This window comes from Triticum dicoccoides, chromosome 6B (assembly GCF_002162155.2).
Source record: "Triticum dicoccoides isolate Atlit2015 ecotype Zavitan chromosome 6B, WEW_v2.0, whole genome shotgun sequence".
Classification (NCBI taxonomy): domain Eukaryota; kingdom Viridiplantae; phylum Streptophyta; class Magnoliopsida; order Poales; family Poaceae; genus Triticum; species Triticum dicoccoides.
Window position 1 is genome coordinate 341490239 of NC_041391.1, and position 23782 is coordinate 341514020.

Here is a 23782-nt window from a genome sequence, read left to right on the forward strand (position 1 = left end):
GGCCCAGAGATACCTCTCCGTCATACGGAGTGACAAATCCCAGTCTCGATCCGTGTCAACCCAACATCTACTTTTGGAGATACATGTAATGCACCTTTATAGTCACCCAGTTACGTTGTGACGTTTGGTACACCCAAGGCACTCTTACGGTATCCGGGAGTTACACGATCTCATGGTCGAAGGAAGAGATACTTGACACTTGCAAAGCTCTAGCAAAACGAACTACACGATCTTTTATGCTATGCTTAGGATTGGGTCTTGTCCATCACATCATTCTCCTAATGATGTGATCCCGTTATCAACGACATCCAATGTCCATAGTCAGGAAACCATGACTATCTGTTGATCACAACGAGCTGGTCAACTAGAGGCTTACCAGGGACATTGTGTGGTCTAAGTATTCACACGTGTATTACGATTTCCGGATAATACAGTTATAGCATGAATAAAAGACAATTATCATGAACAATGAAATATAATAATACTTTTATTATTGCCTCTAGGGCATATTTCCAACAGTCTCCCACTTGCACTAGAGTCACTAATCTAGTTACATTGTGATGAATCGAACACCCATAGAGTTCTGGTGTTGATCATGTTTTGCACGCGAGAGAGGTTTGGTCAGCGGATCTGCGACATTCAGATCCGTGTGCACTTTGCAAATCTCTATGTCTCCATCTTGAACATTTTCACGGATGGAGTTGAAACGACGCTTGATGTGCCTGGTCTTCTTGTGAAACCTGGGCTCCTTTGCGAGGGCAATAGCTCCAGTGTTGTCACAGAAGAGTTTGATCGGCCCCGACGCATTGGGTATGACTCCTAGGTCGGTGATGAACTCCTTCACCCAAATCGCTTCATGTGCTGCCTCCGAGGCTGCCATGTACTCCGCTTCACACGTAGATCCCGCCACGACGCTCTGCTTGCAGCTGCACCAGCTTACTGCTCCACCATTCAACATATACACGTATCCGGTTTGTGACTTAGAGTCATCCAGATCTGAGTCGAAGCTAGCGTCGACGTAACCCTTTACGACGAGCTCTTCGTCTCCTCCATAAACGAGAAACACGTCCTTTGTCCTTTTCAGGTACTTCAGGATATTCTTGACCGCTGTCCAGTGTTCCTTGCCGGGATTACTTTGGTATCTTGCTACCAAACTCACGGCAAGGTTTACATCGGGTCTGGTACACAGCATGGCATACATAATAGATCCTATGGCTGAAGCATAGGGGATGACACTCATCTCTTCTTTATCTTTTGCCGTGGTCGGTGACTGAGCTGAGCTCAGTCTCATACCTTGTAACATAGGCAAGAACCCCTTCTTGGACTGATCCATTCTGAATCTCTTCAAAATCTTATCAAGGTATGTGCATTGTGAAAGACCTATGAGGCGTCTCGATCTATCTCTATAGATCTTGATGCCTAATATATAAGCAGCTTCTCCAAGGTCCTTCATTGAAAAACACTTATTCAAGTAGGCCTTAATGCTGTCCAGAAATTCTATATTATTTCCCATCAGGAGTATGCCATCTACATATAATATGAGAAATGCTACAGAGCTCCCACTCACTTTCTTGTAAACGCAGGCTTCTCCATAAGTCTGCATAAACCCAAACGCTTTGATCATCTCATCAAAGCGAATGTTCCAACTCCGAGATGCTTGCATCAGTCCATAAATGGATCGCTGGAGCTTGCATACTTTGTTAGCGTTCCGAGGATCGACAAAACCTTCCGGCTGCATCATATACAGTTCTTCCTTAAGATGCCCGTTAAGGAATGCTGTTTTGACGTCCATCTGCCATATCTCATAATCATAGTATGCGGCAATTGCTAACATGATTCGGACGGACTTTAGCTTCGCTACGGGAGAGAATGTCTCGTCGTAGTCAATCCCTTGAACCTGTCGATAACCCTTAGCGACAAGTCGAGCTTTATAGATGGTAACATTACCATCCGCGTCCGTCTTCTTCTTAAAGATCCATTTGTTTTCTATCGCTCGCCGATCATCGGGCAAGTCTGTCAAAGTCCATACTTTGTTTTCATACATGGATTCTATCTCGGATTTCATGGCTTCAAGCCATTTGTTGGAATCCGGGCCCGCCATTGCTTCTTCATAGTTCGAAGGTTCATTGTTGTCTAACAACATGATTTCCAGGACAGGGTTGCCGTACCACTCTGGTGCGGAACGTGTCCTTGTGGACCTACGAAGTTCAGCAGTAACTTGATCCGAAGTACTTTGATCATTATCATGGTTTTCCTCTTCAGTTGGTGTGGGCATCACATGAACGGTTTCCTGTGCTGCGTCACTATCCTGCTCAAGAGGTAGTACTTCATCGAGTTCTACTTTCCTCCCACTTACTTCTTTCGAGAGAAACTCTTTTTCCAGAAAGCATCCGTTCTTGGCAACAAAGATCTTGCCTTCGGATCTTAAGTAGAAGGTATACCCTATAGTTTCCTTAGGGTATCCTATGAATACGCATTTTTCTGACTTGGGTTCGAGCTTTTCAGGTTGAAGTTTCTTGACATAAGCTTCGCATCCCCAAACTTTTAGAAACGACAGCTTAGGTTTCTTTCCAAACCATAATTCATACGGTGTCGTCTCAACGGATTTAGACGGTGCCCTATTTAAAGTGAATGTAGCTGTCTCTAGAGCGTATCCCCAAAATGATAGCGGTAAATCGGTAAGAGACATCATAGACCGCACCATATCCAATAGAGTGCAATTACGACGTTCGGACACACCGTTTCGCTGAGGTGTTCCAGGCGGCGTGAGCTGTGAAACGATTCCACATTTCTTTAAGTGTGTACCAAATTCGTGACTTAAGTATTCTCCTCCACGATCTGATCGTAAGAATTTTATCTTTCGGTCACGTTGATTCTCTACCTCATTCTGAAATTCCTTGAACTTTTCAAAGGTCTCAGACTTGTGTTTCATTAAGTAGACATACCCATATCTACTCAAGTCATCTGTGAGAGTGAGAACATAACGATATCCTCCGCGAGCCTCAACGCTCATTGGACCGCACACATCGGTATGTATGATTTCCAACAAGTTGGTTGCTCGCTCCATTGTTCCGGAGAACGGAGTCTTGGTCATTTTACCTAAGAGGCATGGTTCGCACGTGTCAAACGATTCATAATCAAGAGACTCTAAAAGTCCATCGGCATGGAGCTTCTTCATGCGCTTGACACCAATGTGACCAAGGCGGCAGTGCCACAAGTATGTGGGACTATCGTTATCAACTTTAAATCTTTTGGGATCTACACTATGAACATGTGTAATATTACGCTCGAGATTCATTAAGAATAAACCATTGACCATCGGAGCATGACCATAAAACATATCTCTCATATAAATCGAACAACCATTATTCTCAGACTTAAATGAGTAGCCATCTCGTATTAAACGAGATCCAGATACAATGTTCATGCTCAAACTTGGCACTAAATAACAATTATTAAGGTTCAAAACTAATCCCGTAGGTAAATGTAGAGGCAGCGTGCCGACGGCGATCACATCGACTCTGGAACCATTCCCGACGCGCATCGTCACCTCGTCCTTCGCCAGTCTCCGTTTATTCCGCAGCTCCTGCTGTGAGTTACAAATATGAGCAACGGCACCGGTATCAAATACCCAGGAGTTACTATGAGTACTGGTAAGGTACACATCAATCACATGTATATCAAATATACCTTTGGTGTTGCCGGCCTTCTTATCCGCTAAGTATTTGGGGCAGTTCCGCTTCCAGTGACCCTTCCCCTTGCAATAAAAGCACTCAGTCTCAGGCTTGGGTCCATTCTTTGACTTCTTCCCAGTAACTGGCTTACCAGGCGCGGCAACATCTTTGCCGTCTTTCTTGAAGTTCTTCTTTCCCTTGCCCTTCTTGAACTTAGTGGTCTTATTGACCATCAACACTTGATGTTCTTTCTTGATTTCAGCCTCTGCTGACTTCAGCATCGAGAACACTTCAGGAATGGTCTTTTCCATCCCCTGCATGTTGTAGTTCATCACAAAGCTCTTGTAGCTTGGTGGGAGCGACTGGAGGATTCTGTCAATGACCGCCTCATCTGGGAGGTTAATGTTCAGCTGGGTCATACGGTTGTGCAACCCAGACATCTTCAGGATGTGCTCACTGACAGAACTGTTTTCCTCCATCTTACAACTGTAGAACTTGTTAGAGACATCATATCTCTCGACCCGGGCATGAGCTTGAAAAACTAGTTTCAGCTCTTCGAACATCTCATATGCTCCGTGGTGCTCAAAACGCTTTTGGAGCCCCGGTTCTAAGCTGTAAAGCATGCCGCACTGAACGAGGGAGTAATCATCAGCACGAGACTGCCAAGCATTCATAATGTCTTGGTTCTCTGGGACGGGAGCGTCACCTAGCGGTCCTTCTAGGACATATTGTTTCCTGGCAGCTATGAGGATGATCCTCAGGTTCCGGACCCAGTCCGTATAGTTGCTGCCATCATCTTTCAGCTTGCTTTTCTCTAGGAACGCGTTGAAATTCATGTTGACATTAGCGTTGGCCATTGATCTACAAGACATATTTGCAAAGGTTTTAGACTAAGTTCATGATAATAAAGTTCTAATCAAATTATGAACTCCCACTTAGATTAGACATCCCTCTAGTCATATAAGTGTTACACGATCCGAGTCGACTAGCCCGTGTCCGATCATCACGTGAGACGGACTAGTCATCGTCGGTGAACATTCTCATGTTGATCGTATCTTCCATACGACTCGTGTTCGACCTTTCGGTCTCCGTGTTCCGAGGCCATGTCTGCACATGCTAGGCTCGTCAAGTTAACCCTAAGTGTTTTCGCTGTGTAAAACTGTCTTACACCCGTTGTATGTGAACGTAAGAATCCATCACACCCGATCATCACGTGGTGCTTAGAAGCGACAAACTGTAGCAACGGTGCACAGTTAGGGGAGAACACTTCTTGAAATTTTTGTAAGGGATCATCTTATTTACTACCGTCGTCCTAAGTAAACAAGATGCATAAACATAATAAACATCACATGCAATTATATAGTTGTGACATGATATGGCCAATATCATATAGCTCCATTGATCTTCATCTTCAGGGCTCCATGATCATCTTGTCACCGGTCTTGACACCATGATCTCCATCATCATGATCTCCATCATCGTGTCTTCATGAAGTTGTCACGCCAACGACTACTTCTACTTCTATGACTAATGTTTAGCAATAAAGTAAAGTAGTTTACATGGCGTTATTCAATGACACGCAGGTCATACAAAAATTAAAGACAACTCCTATGGCTCCTGCCGGTTGTCATACTCATCGACATGCAAGTCGTGAATCCTATTACAAAGAACATGATCTCATACATCACAATTCATCATTCATCACAACTTCTGGCCATATCACATCACATGATCAATCGCTGCAAAAACAAGTTAGACGTCCTCTAATTGTTGTTGCATCTTTTACGTGGCTGCAATTGGGTTCTAGCAAGAACGTTTTCTTACCTACGAATCACCACAACGTGATTTTGTCAACTTCTATTTACCCTTCATAAGGGCCCTGTTCATCGATTCCGCTCCAACTAAAGTGGGAGAGACAGACACCCGCCAGCCACCTTATGCAACTAGTGCATGTCAGTCGGTGGAACCGGTCTCACGTAAGCATACGTGTAAGGTTGGTCCGGGCCGCTTCATCCCACAATACCGTTGAGCAAGAAAAGACTAGTAGAGGCAAGTAAGATGACAAAATCCACGCCCACAACAAAATTGTGTTCTACTCGTGCAAAGAGAACTACGCATAGACCTAGCTCATGATGCCACTGTTGGGGAACGTTGCAGAAAATTAAAATTTTTCCTACGGTTTCACCAAGATCCATCTATGAGTTCATCTAAGCAACGAGTCTAGGGAGAGAGTTTGCATCTACATACCACTTGTAGATCGCGTGCGGAAGCTTGCAAGGTGATGATGTAGTCGTACTCGACGTGATCCAAATCACCGATGACCAGCGCCAAACGGACGGCACCTCCGCGTTCAACACACGTACGGAACAGCCATGTCTCCTCCTTCTTGATCCAGCAAGGAAGGGAGGAGAGGTTGAGGGAGATGGCACCAGCAGCAGCACGACGGCGTGGTGTTGATGGAGCTGCAGTACTCCGGCAGAGCTTCGCTAAGCACTATGGAGGTGGAGGAGGTGTTGGGGAGGGAGAAGGAGGCAACCAAAGGCCAGGGCGTTCAGGTATGAAGTCCCTCCTCTCCCCCACTATATATAGGGGTGCCAAGGGGGGGTGGCCGGCCCTAGGAGATCCAATCTCCTAGGGGGTGCGGCGGCCAAGGGGGGTTTTCCCTCCCCCCAAGGCACCTAGGAGGTGCCTTACCCTCCTAGGACTCTTGCCCCCTTAAACCCTAGGCGCATGGGCCTATGTGGGGCTGGTGCCCTTGGCCCATTAGGCCAAGGCGCACCCCCCTACAGCCCATGTGGCCCCCGGGACAGGTGGACCCACCCGGTGGACCCCCGGGACCCTTCCGGTGGTCCCGGTACAATATCGATAACCCCGAAACTTGTCCCGATGCCCGAAACAGGACTTCCCATATATAAATCTTTACCTCCGGACCATTCCGGAACTCCTCGTGACGTCCGAGATCTCATCCGGGACTCCGAACAACATTCGGGTTACTGCATATACATATCCCTATAACCCTAGCGTAACTGAACCTTAAGTGTGTAGACCCTACGGGTTCGGGAGACATGCAGACATGACCGAGACTCTCTCAGTCAATAACCATCAGCAGGATCTGGATACCCATGATGGCTCCCACATGCTCCTCGATGTTGTCATCGGATGAACCACTATGTCGAGGATTTGATCAAACCCTGTATGCAATTCCCTTTGTCAATCGGTACGTTACTTGCCCGAGACTCGATCGTCGGTATCCCAATACCTTGTTCAGTCTCGTTACCGGCAAGTCACTTTACTCGTACCGTAATGCATGATCCCGTGTCCAACACCTTGGTCACATTGAGCTCATTATGATGATGCATTACCGAGTGGGCCCAGAGATACCTCTCCGTCATACGGAGTGACAAATCCCAGTCTCGATCCGTGTCAACCCAACAGCTACTTTCGGAGATACATGTAATGCACCTTTATAGTCACCCAGTTACGTTGTGACGTTTGGTACACCCAAGGCACTCTTACGGTATCCGGGAGTTACACGATCTCATGGTCGAAGGAAGAGATACTTGACACTTGCAAAGCTCTAGCAAAACGAACTACACGATCTTTTATGCTATGCTTAGGATTGGGTCTTGTCCATCACATCATTCTCCTAATGATGTGATCCCGTTATCAACGACATCCAATGTCCATAGTCAGGAAACCATGACTATCTGTTGATCACAACGAGCTGGTCAACTAGAGGCTTACCAGGGACATTGTGTGGTCTAAGTATTCACACGTGTATTACGATTTCCGGATAATACAGTTATAGCATGAATAAAAGACAATTATCATGAACAATGAAATATAATAATACTTTTATTATTGCCTCTAGGGCATATTTCCAACATGAATAACTCATTCTTCAATTTTATGCAACCCTGCACATCACCGGAAACGCTGAAGACGTGAACACATGGGTATTAGACTGGATGTCTGAAAATACTCACTACAAGGTACCAGCAACTGAATTGCTTCGTGCTCTACCACTCAGTCCTCCAGTTGATGATGCTCGTTGTATCTACAATGAACCAGAACTTTCAAATCACTATATGCAAGTGCTGATGAAGCCTTTGAAGCCAAGGCAGGCCCCAAGAACCAAATTCCTCGTCAAGGAATTATTGTATGTGCCTCGGACTGTCTATCGAATTCTGACGAAGACAATGAGTCCTATCAAAGGCCACGACTCAAATGATGAAGAAGTCGTTGGCATCATGAAGAATATGCTTTTCAACATCATTCATGGCGTTCCCATAAACTTCCATGATTTCTTCATGAGAACTCTGGCTAATATTGCTATGTCACCATTCGAGCTGAAGCCCTATGCTCCTTGGATTATGAGATTCATCAGGGCAAGATCTTCACTGAATTACAAAGCTGACACTCTGAACTACGGTAGCTACTTGCCTCCCATTGAATTCCTCAAACAGACCATTTCATCAGCTGATGATAAAGGCAAGGCCGCTGCTGTGATCGATGAAGGCATTCGTCCATTGGATGGTCAATTTCGCAAGGCTGCATCTTACTCTACCAATGACGATTCTGCCACCCATGACTCTGCCGCCAATACCTCAGCCAAGCAAAATCCTCAAGCCACAGCACCCATGGTGATGACTGATCATGAGTTACTCCTCAGTCTTCATCAGAAGGTTGATCGCAATCATAAATGGGTCAAGCATCAGTTTGGTTCAATTCTTCACAACATGACCTCCACACACAATGCAGTGAAGAAGAACCACTACTACCTCCATGAAACCCTCAACCGCACCTGGGCTGTTCTCTCTCATGTCTACAACGCCGCAGATCTGAAGAATATGGGTCTCAAGGAAGAATTTGACTGGTCTGCACCTCCACCAAAGAAATTCAAGAAGGTCAAAGTCCCTTCCTTGGTGGCCAGCTCTTATTCTTCATCGCGTGACACTGATGAGTATGAAGATTTGGACGACACTGCGGCAGGCCCTGCTCCAACAAACAACCCCGACAACGCTGGCGCTCCTTCATCAACTTGAAATTCTTCAGGGGCGTTAGTCCTCAGTTTCAATCCTTTTGGTCATTTGATGACAAAGGGGGAGAAATCTGAGTTAGTCTTCAAGATGGTCTATATCAAGGGCATTTTTTTAAGTTACAACTCTCGTTCTTCTGAAACTTTTATTTGGATCGAGTTGTAATCTTAAACCCGATGGTGCGCTGATACTTTTATTGCATTATGCTTTGCATGCTTATTCCTCATTAATGACATTGCACGCATGCTGAATCTCATCAGGCACCATATTTCATCATGCATTTCAAATTCTTCATATTATATATCAAATGTGTGTATGAATTACAAGATATAGGGGGAGATCTCCATGATTCAACTCTTCAAATGTGCAATGCTTCAAAAGCAAAATTCCTCACTATGCACATCTTCAGGGGGAGTTCTTCTATATCTTGTAATCAAATTCCTCAATATCAGTGTATACACTTCATATATTTATCCCCGTTGAAAACTTAACCTATGTTGTCATCAATCACCAAAAAGGGGGAGATTGTAAGTGCATCTAGTGCCCCTTAGTGATTTTGGTGTATTGAAGACTTATAGGTTAAGGGACTAATGCGTTTGTGAGTGTACACAGGTCTATAAGTCTATGAGGAGTTTGATATTTACAGAGAAAGTCGACCCCTAAAAATGAAGTTGTTCAACTGAAGACTTTGATATTCTGAAGACTTTCTGAAGACTTTGAAAGTGAAGAAATTGGTGTGACCTTGAAGACTTGGTATTCATTTATGGAACATGAAGCGTGAAGACTTTTGTTCTCGTAGTTTCATTTTCTCTTTCTTGAGTCATAGGAAACACCGTACTGTTAAAGGGGGTCGAGGAAATACTAAGGAAAAATTTCCATGTGATGCTCAACTCAAAATCCTACACCTACCAATCCCTTCGAGTGAAGCCTTTGGAAATCTCATACAGTTCAGTCACTTTCTTCAGTGACAGAGACGAAGTTCTTCTGGTCGCTGATGAATTTGTTCTGACTTAGGAGTTAGGAATTCGCCAGTGCGAATTACCTACACAGTGAGGAACATGATAGCCCTGAGGAATTTGAGAGTCAAATTTCCGACCGTTGCTGTGCTGCGCGCCAGCTGTCCCAAAATATCTTATCCACCTAACAGTCATATCATTGAGGGGCATTTATGTCTTATCATGTCGGGCTGCTCCCTAGGCTATAAATAGCCGCCCCTACAACCACTAGCTGGTTGGCTGCTCTGAGAGAACTTGACACTTGTCATTTGAGAGCAATCCATCCTCCGAGGACTTTGAGCGAAAATCATCAAGTGAGGAAAATCCCAAACCCAAACACCTACAAAACCCAAAGTGATTGAGCATCACTGAAGAAATTGATCCCGCGTGGATCCGACGCTTGTTACCTTTGAAGACTGTGCTTCTTCCAGACGGTCAGGCGTCAAGGTCTAGAGCATCCAAGAGGAATTGTGGATCGCCGAGTGACCAAGTCTGTGAAGGTTTGAGAGTCGCCTGAAGACTTACCACGAGTGATTGGACGAGGTCTGCATGACCTTAGTTCAAGGAGAATACGGTGAGAACTGGGTGTCCTGAGCTGCGTGCTCAGCGACTGGGTGTCCGGTACTATGTGTCCTCGAGTTTAAATACTCAGCCGCTCCAACCAGACGTACAACTGAGACAGCAGTTGGAACTGGTCTACCAAATCATTGTCTTCACCAACCTAACTGGTTCTATTTCCTCAACCCTTTCATTTCCTCATTACTGTGTTGAGTGTTTGTTCATATCTGTGTTTGAAGACTTTGACTGAAGACTTTCTCAATTTCCTCAGTTCAATTTCTTCAGTCTGTATGTCTTCATCTTGTGTTACCCTGTGATTACGCTTTCTGTACTCTGTGCTTGTCTTCATTTCATCATGATGACCATGCTTGTATTCTGTCATACTTACTTCTGAGTACTTATTCCGCTGCTAATAATTCTTCGCTAAGGAATTTCCTCACCGGCAAATTCCTCAGTGAAGAATTCATAAAAATTGCCTATTCACCCCCCTCTAGTCGACATAACGCACTTTCAGGAATAAGCATAAAGAGGGGTTTTCTGCTATTAAAATGTACCACCATCTGCAAGCAAAAGAGGTAGCCTCACCACTCTTTAAGAGTATTTGGAAGAGTGCAACAATGCTTAGATATAAGATTTTTCTCTGGTTGATTCTACATGATAGAGTAAATGTCAGAAATCTCCTTTCTAGAAAGCATTTTCATCTGCCCAATTACAATTGTGAGCTTTGTAACTACTCTTGTGAGGAGACAAGTCTCCATCTGCTCTGGGACTACCCTTTTGCTTTTGCAATGTTGGGATTCCATTGTCCCTTCCAAAGTTAGAGGCATCAATGTTTTCGATGAGATAAATTTGTTGTGAGTATCAACTTGCAGAGTATCAACTCTTCTTTTATTACTCTGTTGCCAAAAAAGGAAGCACCTGTTCATGCTAATGATTTCAGACCAATATCTTTGCTAAACTACTCAATCAAAATCATCACAAAGCTCCTGGCTAACAGACTGCAGGCTGTCATTCTAAAACTGGTTCATCAAAATCACTATGGGTTTCTCAATAAGAGATCCATACAAGATTGCCTGGCCTGGTCATATGAATTCATACATCAATGTCATCAATCAAGACAGGAATTAATTATTCTCAAATTAGACTTTGAAAAGGCTTTTGATATGATTGAGCATGAAGCTATCAGGAATATTCTCATTGCCAGAGGTTTTGGGCCTAGAAGGATTATGTGGATGGATATGATTTTCTCTTCTGGAGTATTTTCAGTGCTGCTAAATGGTGTACCTGGAAAATAGTTCCTCTGTAAAAGAGGGGCCAGGCAAGGGGACCCCCTTTCACCTTTATTGTTTGTCATAGCAGCTGACTTGCTCCAAACAATTCTAAATGAGGCCATGAAGAATGGTCTGATCTATGCTCCCCTGCATAGTAATACTGCTCAAGATTTCCCTATAATTCAATATGCAGATGATACTGTCCTTGTCATACAAGCAAATGTTGCGCAGCTGCACCAACTCAAAAACTTGCTCATGTACTTCACTCTATACACTAGTCTGAGGGTTAATTATGAAAAATCAGTAATTGTTCCAATCAATACTGAAGATGATAAAATGCAAGAATTGGCTCACATCATGGGTTGCAAAGTTGGAGCACTGCCCTTCACATATTTGGGTTTACCTCTCTGTCTACCGAAGCCAAAGATTGAGGACTTTATGTCTATTATGTAGAGAATTGAAAGAAGGCTTGCTGGATGTTCCTCTCTTTTGTCTTATGGAGATAAATTGCTCCTGGTCAAGTCTGTGTTCTACAGTCTGCCTATTTTCTTCATGTGCACTCTTGCACTTCCTTCTGGTGTTATGGAGCAGATTAAAAAATACCTCAAGCATTTCCTTTGGAGGAAATATGGAATGGAAGACAGAGGCACTGCTTTGAATGCATGGGACAAAGTCTGTCAGCCCAAAGAAAAGGGAGGACTTGGAGTGCTGGATATTGCCACTCACAACAAATGCTTGCTTATGAAACACATCCACAAATTCCTCCATCAGCAGGATATTCCTTTGGTCAAACTGATTTGGGAGGCTTATTACGCAGACAGAATGCTTACCAATAACTCACAAGGTTCTTTTTGGTGGAAAAGTATTCTGAAATTGGTTCCTGAGTTTAGACATGCAGCTATTCCTAAACTAGGTTCTGGAAGCACTGTTATATTTTGGATTGACAATTGAAATTAGGGCATCATGAAAGACAGATTCCCAGAGTTGTTTTCTTTCAGTAGGCAAGAGCAAATTTCAGTGCAGCAACTCAAAGGATTGGAGGATATATCTGAGCATTTCTTTACTCCACTCTCCAAACATGCTCACCAGCAATTTCAAGAAATCAATGCTATCATGCAAGCTACCCAACTGAATAACTCTCTGGATACATGGTGCTTCTCCTTGAATAAGCATAAAGAGGGTTTTTCTGCTATTAAAATGTACCACCGTCTACAAGCAAAAGAGGTAGCCTCACCACTCTTTAAGAGTATTTGGAAGAGTGCAGCAATGCTTAGATATAAGATTTTTCTCTGGTTGATTCTACATGACAGAGTAAATGTCAGAAATCTCCTTTCCAGAAAGCATTTTCATCTGCCCAACTACAATTGTGAGCTTTGTAACTACTCTTGGGAGGAGACCAGTCTCCATCTGCTCTGGGACTGCCCTTTTGCTTTTGCAATGTTGGGATTCCATTGTTCCTTCCAAAGTCAGAGGCATCGATGTTTTCGATGAGATAAATTTGTTGTGAGTATCAACTTGCAGAGTGTCAACTCTTCTTTTATTACTCTGTTGCCAAAAAAGGAAGCTCCTGTTCATGTCAATGATTCCAGACCAATATCTTTGCTAAACTACTCAATCAAAATCTTCACAAAGCTCCTGGCTAACAGACTGCAGGCTGTCATTCTAAAACGGGTTCATCAAAATCACTATGGGTTTCTCAATAAGAGATCCATACAAGATTGCCTGGCCTGGTCATATGAATTCATACATCAATGTCATCAATCAGGACATGAATTAATTATTCTCAAATTAGACTTTGAAAAGGCTTTTGATATGATTGAGCATGAAGCTATCAGGAATATTCTCATTGCCAAAGGTTTTGGGCCTAGAAGGATTATGTGGATGGATATGATTTTCTCTTCTGGATCATCTTCAATGCTGCTAAATGGTGTACCTGGAAAATAGTTCCTCTGTAAAAGAGGGGCCAGGCAAGGGGACCCCCTTTCACCTTTATTGTTTGTCATAGCAGCTGACTTGCTCCAAACAATTCTAAATGAGGCCATGAAGAATGGTCTGATCTATGCTCCCCTGCATAGTAATACTGCTCAAGATTTCCCTATAATTCAATATGCAGATGATACTGTCCTTGTCATACAAGCAAATGTTGCGCAGCTGCACCAACTCAAAAACTTGCTCATGTACTTCACTCTATACACTAGTCTGAGGGTTAATTATGAAAAATCAGTAATTGTTCCAATCAATACTGAAGATGATAAAATGCAAGAATTGGCTCACATCATGGGTTGCAAAGTTGGAGCACTGCCCTTCACATATTTGGGTTTACCTCTCTGTCTACCGAAGCCAAAGATTGAGGACTTTATGTCTATTATGTAGAGAATTGAAAGAAGGCTTGCTGGATGTTCCTCTCTTTTGTCTTATGGAGATAAATTGCTCCTGGTCAAGTCTGTGTTCTACAGTCTGCCTATTTTCTTCATGTGCACTCTTGCACTTCCTTCTGGTGTTATGGAGCAGATTAAAAAATACCTCAAGCATTTCCTTTGGAGGAAATATGGAATGGAAGACAGAGGCACTGCTTTGAATGCATGGGACAAAGTCTGTCAGCCCAAAGAAAAGGGAGGACTTGGAGTGCTGGATATTGCCACTCACAACAAATGCTTGCTTATGAAACACATCCACAAATTCCTCCATCAGCAGGATATTCCTTTGGTCAAACTGATTTGGGAGGCTTATTACGCAGACAGAATGCTTACCAATAACTCACAAGGTTCTTTTTGGTGGAAAAGTATTCTGAAATTGGTTCCTGAGTTTAGACATGCAGCTATTCCTAAACTAGGTTCTGGAAGCACTGTTATATTTTGGATTGACAATTGAAATTAGGGCATCATGAAAGACAGATTCCCAGAGTTGTTTTCTTTCAGTAGGCAAGAGCAAATTTCAGTGCAGCAACTCAAAGGATTGGAGGATATATCTGAGCATTTCTTTACTCCACTCTCCAAACATGCTCACCAGCAATTTCAAGAAATCAATGCTATCATGCAAGCTACCCAACTGAATAACTCTCTGGATACATGGTGCTTCTCCTTGAATAAGCATAAAGAGGGTTTTTCTGCTATTAAAATGTACCACCGTCTACAAGCAAAAGAGGTAGCCTCACCACTCTTTAAGAGTATTTGGAAGAGTGCAGCAATGCTTAGATATAAGATTTTTCTCTGGTTGATTCTACATGACAGAGTAAATGTCAGAAATCTCCTTTCCAGAAAGCATTTTCATCTGCCCAACTACAATTGTGAGCTTTGTAACTACTCTTGGGAGGAGACCAGTCTCCATCTGCTCTGGGACTGCCCTTTTGCTTTTGCAATGTTGGGATTCCATTGTTCCTTCCAAAGTCAGAGGCATCGATGTTTTCGATGAGATAAATTTGTTGTGAGTATCAACTTGCAGAGTGTCAACTCTTCTTTTATTACTCTGTTGCCAAAAAAGGAAGCTCCTGTTCATGTCAATGATTCCAGACCAATATCTTTGCTAAACTACTCAATCAAAATCTTCACAAAGCTCCTGGCTAACAGACTGCAGGCTGTCATTCTAAAACGGGTTCATCAAAATCACTATGGGTTTCTCAATAAGAGATCCATACAAGATTGCCTGGCCTGGTCATATGAATTCATACATCAATGTCATCAATCAGGACATGAATTAATTATTCTCAAATTAGACTTTGAAAAGGCTTTTGATATGATTGAGCATGAAGCTATCAGGAATATTCTCATTACCAAAGGTTTTGGGCCTAGATGGATTATGTGGACGAATATGATTTTCTCTTCTGGATCATCTTCAATGCTGCTAAATGGTGTACCTGGAAAACAGTTCCTCTGTAAAAGAGGGGTTAGGCAAGGGGACCCCCTTTCACCTTTATTGTTTGTCATAGCAGCTGACTTGCTCCAAACAATTCTAAATGAGGCCATGAAGAATGGTCTGATCTCTGCTCCCCTGCATAGCAATACTGCTCAAGATTTCCCTATAATTCAATATGCAGATGATACTATCCTTGTCATGCAAGCAAATGTTGCATAGCTGCACCAACTCAAAAACTTGCTCATGTACTTCACTCTATACACTGGTCTGAGGGTTAATTATGAAAAATCAGTAATTGTTCCAATCAATACTGAAGATGATAAAATGCAAGAATTGTCTCGCATCATGGGTTGCAAAGTTGGAGCACCGCCCTTCACATATTTGGGTTTACCTCTCTATCTACCGAAGCCAAAGATTGAGGACTTTATGCCCATAATGCAGAGAATTGAAAGAAGGCTTGCTGGATGTTCCTCTCTCTTGTCTTATGGAGATAAATTGCTCTTGGTCAAGTCTGTGTTCTATAGTCTGCCTATTTTCTTCATGTGCACTCTTGCACTTCCTTCTGGTGTTATGGAGCAGATTAAAAAAATACCTCAAGCATTTCTTTTGGAGGAAATATGGAATGGAAGACAGAGGCACTGCTTTGATTGCATGGGACAAAGTCTGTCAGCCCAAAGAAAGAGGAGGACTTGGAGTGCTAGATATTGCCACTCATAACAAATGCTTGCTTATGAAACACATCCACAAATTCCTCAATCACCAGGATATTCCTTGGGTCAAACTGATTTGGGAGGCTTATTACCCAGACAGAATGCTTACCAATAACTCACAAGGTTCTTTTTGGTGGAAAAGTATTCTCAAATTGGTTCCTGAGTTTAGACAGGCAGCTATTCCTAAACTAGGTTCTGGAAGCACTGTTATATTGTGGATTGAAAATTGCAATCAGGGCGTCATGAAAGACAGATTCCCAGAGTTGTTTTCTTTCAGTAGGCAAGAGCAAATTTCAGTGCAGCAACTCAAAGGATTGGAGGATATATCTGAGCATTTCTTTACTCCACTCTCCATACATGCTCACCGGCAAGTTCAAGAAAGCAATGCTATCATGCAAGCTACCCAACTGAATAACTCTCTGGATACATGGTGCTTCTCCAGGAATAAGCATAAAGAGGGTTTTTCAGCTATTAGAATGTACCACCATCTGCAAGCAAAAGAGGTAGCCTCACCACTCTTTAAGAGTATTTGGAAGAGTGCAGCAATACTTAGATATTAGATTTTTCTCTGGTTGATTCTACATGATAGAGTAAATGTCAGAAATCTCCTTTCTAGAAAGCATTTTCATCTGCCCAACTACAATTGTGAGCTTTGTAACTACTCTTGTGAGGAGACCAGTCTCCATCTGCTCTGGGACTGCCCTTTTGCTTTGCAATGTTGGGATTCCATTGTTCCTTCCAAAGTCAGAGGCATCAATGTTTTCGATGAGATAAATTTGTTGTTAAGCCATCTACGCAAGCAGTTTGCAATGAGCGTAATCACCATGGGCTGCTGGCACATTTGGATGTAGAGAAACTTGAAAATCTTCAAGGCTCAAAACCCATCAGTTCAAGCATGGAGGAAACTACTCAGTGATGACCTCAAGTTGATTATCCTCAGAACAAAAGAGAAGCACAGGCAGGCCTTCAGAGACTAGATTACAGATAACCTAGCTTAATTATCATGGACATTCCTAGAGTTGGTATTGGTTAGATGGCATGTTTTTGTGTTTTCTTTGTTGTACATAACGGTATTTAACTTTTGAATGAAAATTACCGTAGAACGATTGTTCTATGGTCTTTGGTTCAAAAAAAAAACCACCTGCTGCATGGTAAGAACTTGTAATATATTGATATTTGCTTTACTGTGAGTGCATTACCACAACATCCTAGTAGTTCATAGGAACATTATTCTCGAACTTTGTTTCCTGTTTCTACTAATCATGTTAGGTTCCGGAGATAGAAGTTCTTGAACTATGGATAAATCTTCACCATCACGAGAGGTCGGCCAACAAACACAATTACATGGTCAGGTTATCTCTTTACCGTCATTTGAGGGTAGATTTAATCCTGCTATTTATCTAGCTTGGGAGACTGAACTAGAACAAGTTTTTAGTCAACATTATTTTTTTTGAACTTGAGAAAATTCAAGTTGTCACTGGAGCATTTACTGATTTTTCTTCTGTTTGGTGGACTGTACATTGTAAGAAAAACATTGATAACCAACCCACAACTTCGAAAGATTTGAAAGCTGTAATGAGAAAACAATTTTTTTCCTTACCATCGCCATGAATTGCTTCGCAAATTGGAAAAATTAAAACAAGGTAACACTGTTCATGCTTACTACCAAGAGTTCAAATCATATATGCATCATTGTGACATAGAAGAATCTGAGGATGATACAAGGAATAGATTTTTTCGTAGTTTGAACCATGATATTGATGCAAGATTAGTATATTACTCGTTGCATTACTAATATGTATGTTCGCGCTTGTACCTTTGAGAGACAGATACAGGAGGATGCATTGGGTGACTACAACAGCTACTATTCTAGTTCATGCTCACCACCATCTGTTGGTTCCTCCACCGTTGCACCTACTAGAGCAGCCACACCTCAGATTGTGAGTGCGACATCATCTCAAGTGTATGGTACATTTTCATCGTTCGTACCTACATCAGCTACGTCTTTGTGACAAGGTAATAGTAAAGGTATTGATGATATAACTTCACATAAGAATGATGCATGCCTAGTTAACTTGAATACATCATGTGTTGAGAGTTACCTGTTGATATTGAGCACACCACCTATTTCCTTGTTATAATAAACCATGCAATAATAAAATATAAATGGTTTACAACTGTACCTGAAGTTTATGATTTCCTTGTTATACTAATGGATCTCATGAGTTTTTGTTGAGTTTTGTGTGCCGAAGTTTTGAAGTTTTGATTGAGATCACAATGGATGAAGGAATAATGAGTGGCAAGAGCATAATCCTGGGGAGGCCCGAGGCACCCCAAGGTAATATTCACCCAAGACTCTAAGCCTATGTAACACCCACGATGCAGCTATATCTCCCACATGTCGAGCCACGACTTAGAGGGATAACCGCATGGTGGTTTGGTCGCAAGAAGGGTCATCTTCAAACAATCCCATGTAATGAACAAGAATGGGATAAAGTGTTGGCTTACAATCGCCACTTCACACAATGAACATATAATTCATACATCATTCAGAGCACACACATAGTCCGACTACGGACGAAGCCAAAAGAAAAGAAGATAACCCAACTGCTAGATCCCCGATCGTCCCAACTGGGCTCCACTACTGATCATCAGGAAAAGACACGTAGTAATGGCCAAGGACCTCATCAAACTCCCACTTGAGTTCGCTAGCATCACCTGTACTGGTGTCATCGGCACCTGCAACTATTTGTAGTATCTTGTGAGTCACGAGGACTCAGCAAACCCGCGAGATCAAGACTATTTAAGCTTATGGGTAGGAAGTGGTAATGGGATGGAGTTGCAGCAAGCACTAAGCAAATATGGTGGCTAACATACGCAAATAAGAGCGAGAACAGAAGCAACAGAATGGTTGAGAAACTAGAAGTGATCAAGAAGTGATCCTGAATCTACTTACGCATGATACGTCTCCAACGTATCTATAATTTATGAAGCATTCATGCTATTTTATTATATGTTTTGAATGATTACGGGCTTTATTATACAATTTTATATTACTTTTGGGACTAACCTATTAACCGGAGGCCCAGCCCATATTGCTGTTTTATTGTCTATTTTAGTATTTCGAAGAAAAGGAATATCAAACGGAGTCCAAACGGAATGAAACCTTCGGGAGCGTGATTTTTAGGAAGAATATGATCCGGGAGACTTGGAGTTCACGTCAGAAGATCCTCGAGGAGGCCACGAGATAGGGGGGCGCTCCCTACCCTCTTGTGGGCCCCTCGAGGCTCCCCCGACCGACTTTTTTCGCCTATATAAGCCTATGTACCCTAAAAACATCGAATATCAAGATAGATCGGGAGTTCCTCCGCCGCAAGCCTCTGTAGCAACCAAAAACCTCTCGAGAGCCCATTCCGACACCCTGCCAGAGGGGGAACCCATCATCGGTGGCCATCTTCATCATCCAGGCACTCTCCATGACGAGGAGGGAGTAGTTCACCCTCGGGGCTGAGGGTATGTACTAGTAGCTATGTGTTTGATCTCTCTCTCTCTCGTGTTCTCTCTATGGCACGATCTTGATGTATCGCGAGCTTTGTTATTATAGTTGGATCTTATGATGTTTCTCCCCCTCTACTCTCTTGTGATGAATTGAGTTTCCCTATTGAAGTTATCTTATCGGATTGAGTCTTTGATATGAGAACACTTGATGTATGTCTTGCCGTGTTTATCTGTGGTGATAATGGGATATCATGTGCCACTTGATGTATGTTTTAGTGACCAACTTGTGGGTTCCGCCCATGAACCTATGCATAGGGGTTGGCACACGTTCTGACTCTCCGGTAGAAAATTTGGGGCACTCTTTGAAGTACTTTGTGTTGGTTGGATGAATCTGAGATTGTGTGATGCATATCGTATAATCATGCCCACGGATACTTGAGGTGACAATGGAGTATCTAGGTGACATTAGGGTTTTGGTTGATTTGTGTCCTAAAGTGTTATTCTAGTACGAACTCTTGAATAGATTGATCCGAAAGAATAAATTTGAGGTGGTTTCGTACCCTACCATAATCTCTTCGTTTGTTCTCCGCTGTTAGTGGCTTTGGAGTGACTCTTTGTTGCATGTTGAGGGATTGTTATATGATCTATCTATGTTATTATTGTTGAGAGAACTTGCACTAGTGAAAGTATGAACCCTATGCCTTGTTTCCTATCATTGCAATACCGTTTACGCTCACTTTTATCATTAGTTACCTTGCTGTTTTTATATTTTCAGATTACAAAAACCTATATCTACTATCTATTTTGCACTTGTATCACCATCTCTTCGCCGAACTAGTGCACATATACAATTTACCATTGTATTGGGTGTGTTGGGGACACAAGAGACTCTTTGTTATTTGGTTGCAAGGTTGTTTGGGAGAGACCATCTTCATCCTACGCCTCCCACGGATTGATAAACCTTAGGTCATCCACCTGAAGGAAATTTGCTACTGTCCTACAAACCTGTGCACTCGCAGGCCCAACAACGTCTACAAGAAGAAGGTTGTGTAGTAGACATCAAGCTCTTTTCTGGCGCCGTTGCCGGGGAGGTGAGTGCTTGAAGGTATATCTTTAGATCTTGCAATCAAATCTTTTTGTTTCTTGTTTTATCACTAGTTTAGTTTACAAAAGAAAACTACAAAAAATGGAGTTAAGTTTGTCTCATACGCTTCGTTTTTTTAATATCTTTCGTGTGTATGATGGAAAGAAAAATTGTGCTCAAGTGCTAGAAGAAGAATGCATTAAAATGCTTGGTACTAAATCTTTAAATGATGAGCATGATTGCAATGTTGTTAGTATGAATTCCTTGAATATCCATAGTACTAATGATGATTGCACTAGTTATGATGAAAATGTCTCCTATAAGCATGTTGATTTTTGTGGAGTAGAACGGGTTTGCATGGACACACCAAATAGAGAAAATAGATATTGTAAGAGGCATAAGTATTTAGAAACTAAAGGGTTGCAAGAAAGGCTAGATAAGAGTGCTGAAAATTTAAATTTCCTTTTCCATACTTATGAACTTTGCAATGAACGTGGTCATTTACATCTCCTATGCAAATTGTTTCATGATCGAATCGTGTCGAAAAATTGTGATGATTTGATCTCCCTTATTCATTACAGTGAACTTAGTTTGCTTTTGGGTTATGAATAATTGAAACATTTAATTAAGGACCTTCCAGAATTTGCCCATAAGAAATTCCTTGATATTGATCTAGAGAAGATTTATTTGTATAGTGTGGTGAATTGCATTGAAAATCCTTATATTGCCAATTACCTAAAAAAAAGAAAGCAAATAGAAGATGAAGAGAATACTAATGAAAGGGAAGAGACTTCCCAATCTCCTCCTATTATTTCTTATGATGAATCAGGTAACGAGGAGGAGATTGCTATTCAACCAATCTCATCAAGAAGGAGCTCAAAGAGGAAGGTTGAACCCACACATAATGTGAAGAAGAAAAAGAAAAGAAGGAGCAACAAAGGTAGAAAGGTATCCTTCCCAAATGATGTTGCTCCTACTACTCATTGTGATGATGATAATTGCTATACTATTGGTGCTATCCATATTTTTAATGATGAGAGTGATTACGCTTATGATATGAAAAGGCCCAAGCTTGGGGAAGCTATGTTTGATGAGGATGAAATATTTGAGAATATATTTGCTGAAACTAATGTTTGTCCCAAGCTTGGGGATTCTATGTTTAATGAAGATGATATTTTTAGCAACCCAAGTTTTGATATGCAAAGTTGTTATGATGATAGCATGCCTCTTACCTATGATGATTATATTGATGAAAGTGGGTTTGGAAGAGTGTCAACTTTAGGAAGTAGTGATCCCACTATTTTGGAGGATGTTGAATTTTATTGTGATGAATACGAAAGTGGCTTTGGAAGAGTGTCAACTTTATTTAGTGATTCCACTATCTTGGAAGAGGTTTCAATCGATTATAATGAGAACGAAGTTGCTACTCATGATGATTATTGTGATGAAACTTATGCTATAAAAAGTAGTGATGATTATATTTATAAAACTTGTCATGATTATGATTACCCTTTTTCTGAACATTACTCTTTTAATGTGGAAACAATTTTTAGTGTTCAAGTCTCTTATGATACTCCCACTATTCCGAATGAGAAGAATTTTGCTTATGTGGAGAGTAATAAATTTTCTATGCTTATAGATCATGGAAAGAATGATTTAGGTGCTGGTTATATTGTTGAATTCATTCATGATGCTACTGAAAATTATTATGAGGGATGAACATATGCTTGTAGGAATTGCAATAATATCAAGTTTCCTCTCTATGTGCTTAAAATTTTGAAGTTATGCTTGTTTAGCCTGCCTATGCTAGTTGATTATTGTTCCCATAAGTTGTTTGCTCACAAAATCCCTATGCATAGGAAGTGGGTTAGACTTGAATGTGCTAGTTATATGCTTCATGATGCTCCCGTTATGTTTCAATTCTTATCTTTTATGTGAGCATCATTGTCATCATCATGCCTAGCTAGAAAGGAATTAAAGAAAAGCGCTTGTTGGGAGACAACCCAATATTTATCCTTACTGTTTTTGTATGTTCACATGATTATGCTACTGTAGTAATCATGTTTTATAGCTTTTGTTTCAATAAAGTGCCAAGTAAGACCTTTAGGATAGCTTACGGTGATAGTTGTGTTGATCCTGCTGAAAATCAGAAACTTTTGCACCCAGTAAATTAGTTTTGTTAATTCACATAAACGTGCTTCTGATATGATTCTTTTTTATATGGATTGGCGCACAAATTGCGTAGGATGTCCCAATTTGGTAGGATGTTTGGAGTTCCAGAAGTATACGTTTGATACAGATTACTACAGACTGTTCTGTTTTTGACAGATTCTGTTTTCTATGTGTTGTTTGCTTATTTTGATGAATCTATGAGTAGTATCGGAGGGTATGAACCGTAGATAATTTGGAGTACAGTAGATATTACACCAATATGAATTTAGAATGAGTTTATTACAGTACCTAAGTGGTGGTTTTATTTTCTTATACTAACGGAGCTTACGAGTTTTCTGTTGAGTTTTGTGTTGTGAAGTTTTCATGTTTTGGGTAAAGATTCGATGGACTATGGAATAAGGAGTGGCAAGAGCCTAAGATTGGGGATGCCCAAGGCACCCCAAGGTAATATTCGAGGACAACCAAGGGTCTAAGCTTGGGGATGCCCCGGATGGCATCCCCTCTTTTGTCTTCGTCTATCGGTAACTTTACTTGGAGCTATATTTTTATTCACCACATGATATGTGTTTTGCTTGGAGCGTCATTTACTTTTGTTAGTATTTGCTTGCTGTTATTTATAATAATTTTTTGAATCTTTATTTTCAATAAGAATGTCAAGGATAGCCTTTACCATGCTTATTTTGCTAGTATACATGTTGCTGTTTGAAAACAGAAAGTTTACCGCTGTTGCAAAAATTCCCTAGAAAAGTCAGAGAATGGTATAATGTTGAAACTTTTTGCATAAGGAGATAAGATAAATCTTCTACATCATAGTATTTTTCTCATAATTTCTGGATTTAGGGAAGTATTGATACTCTTGCATTCTTTACAGACTATACTATTTCCGCAGATTGCTGTTATGTTTGCATTGTTTGCATATGTTTGCTTGT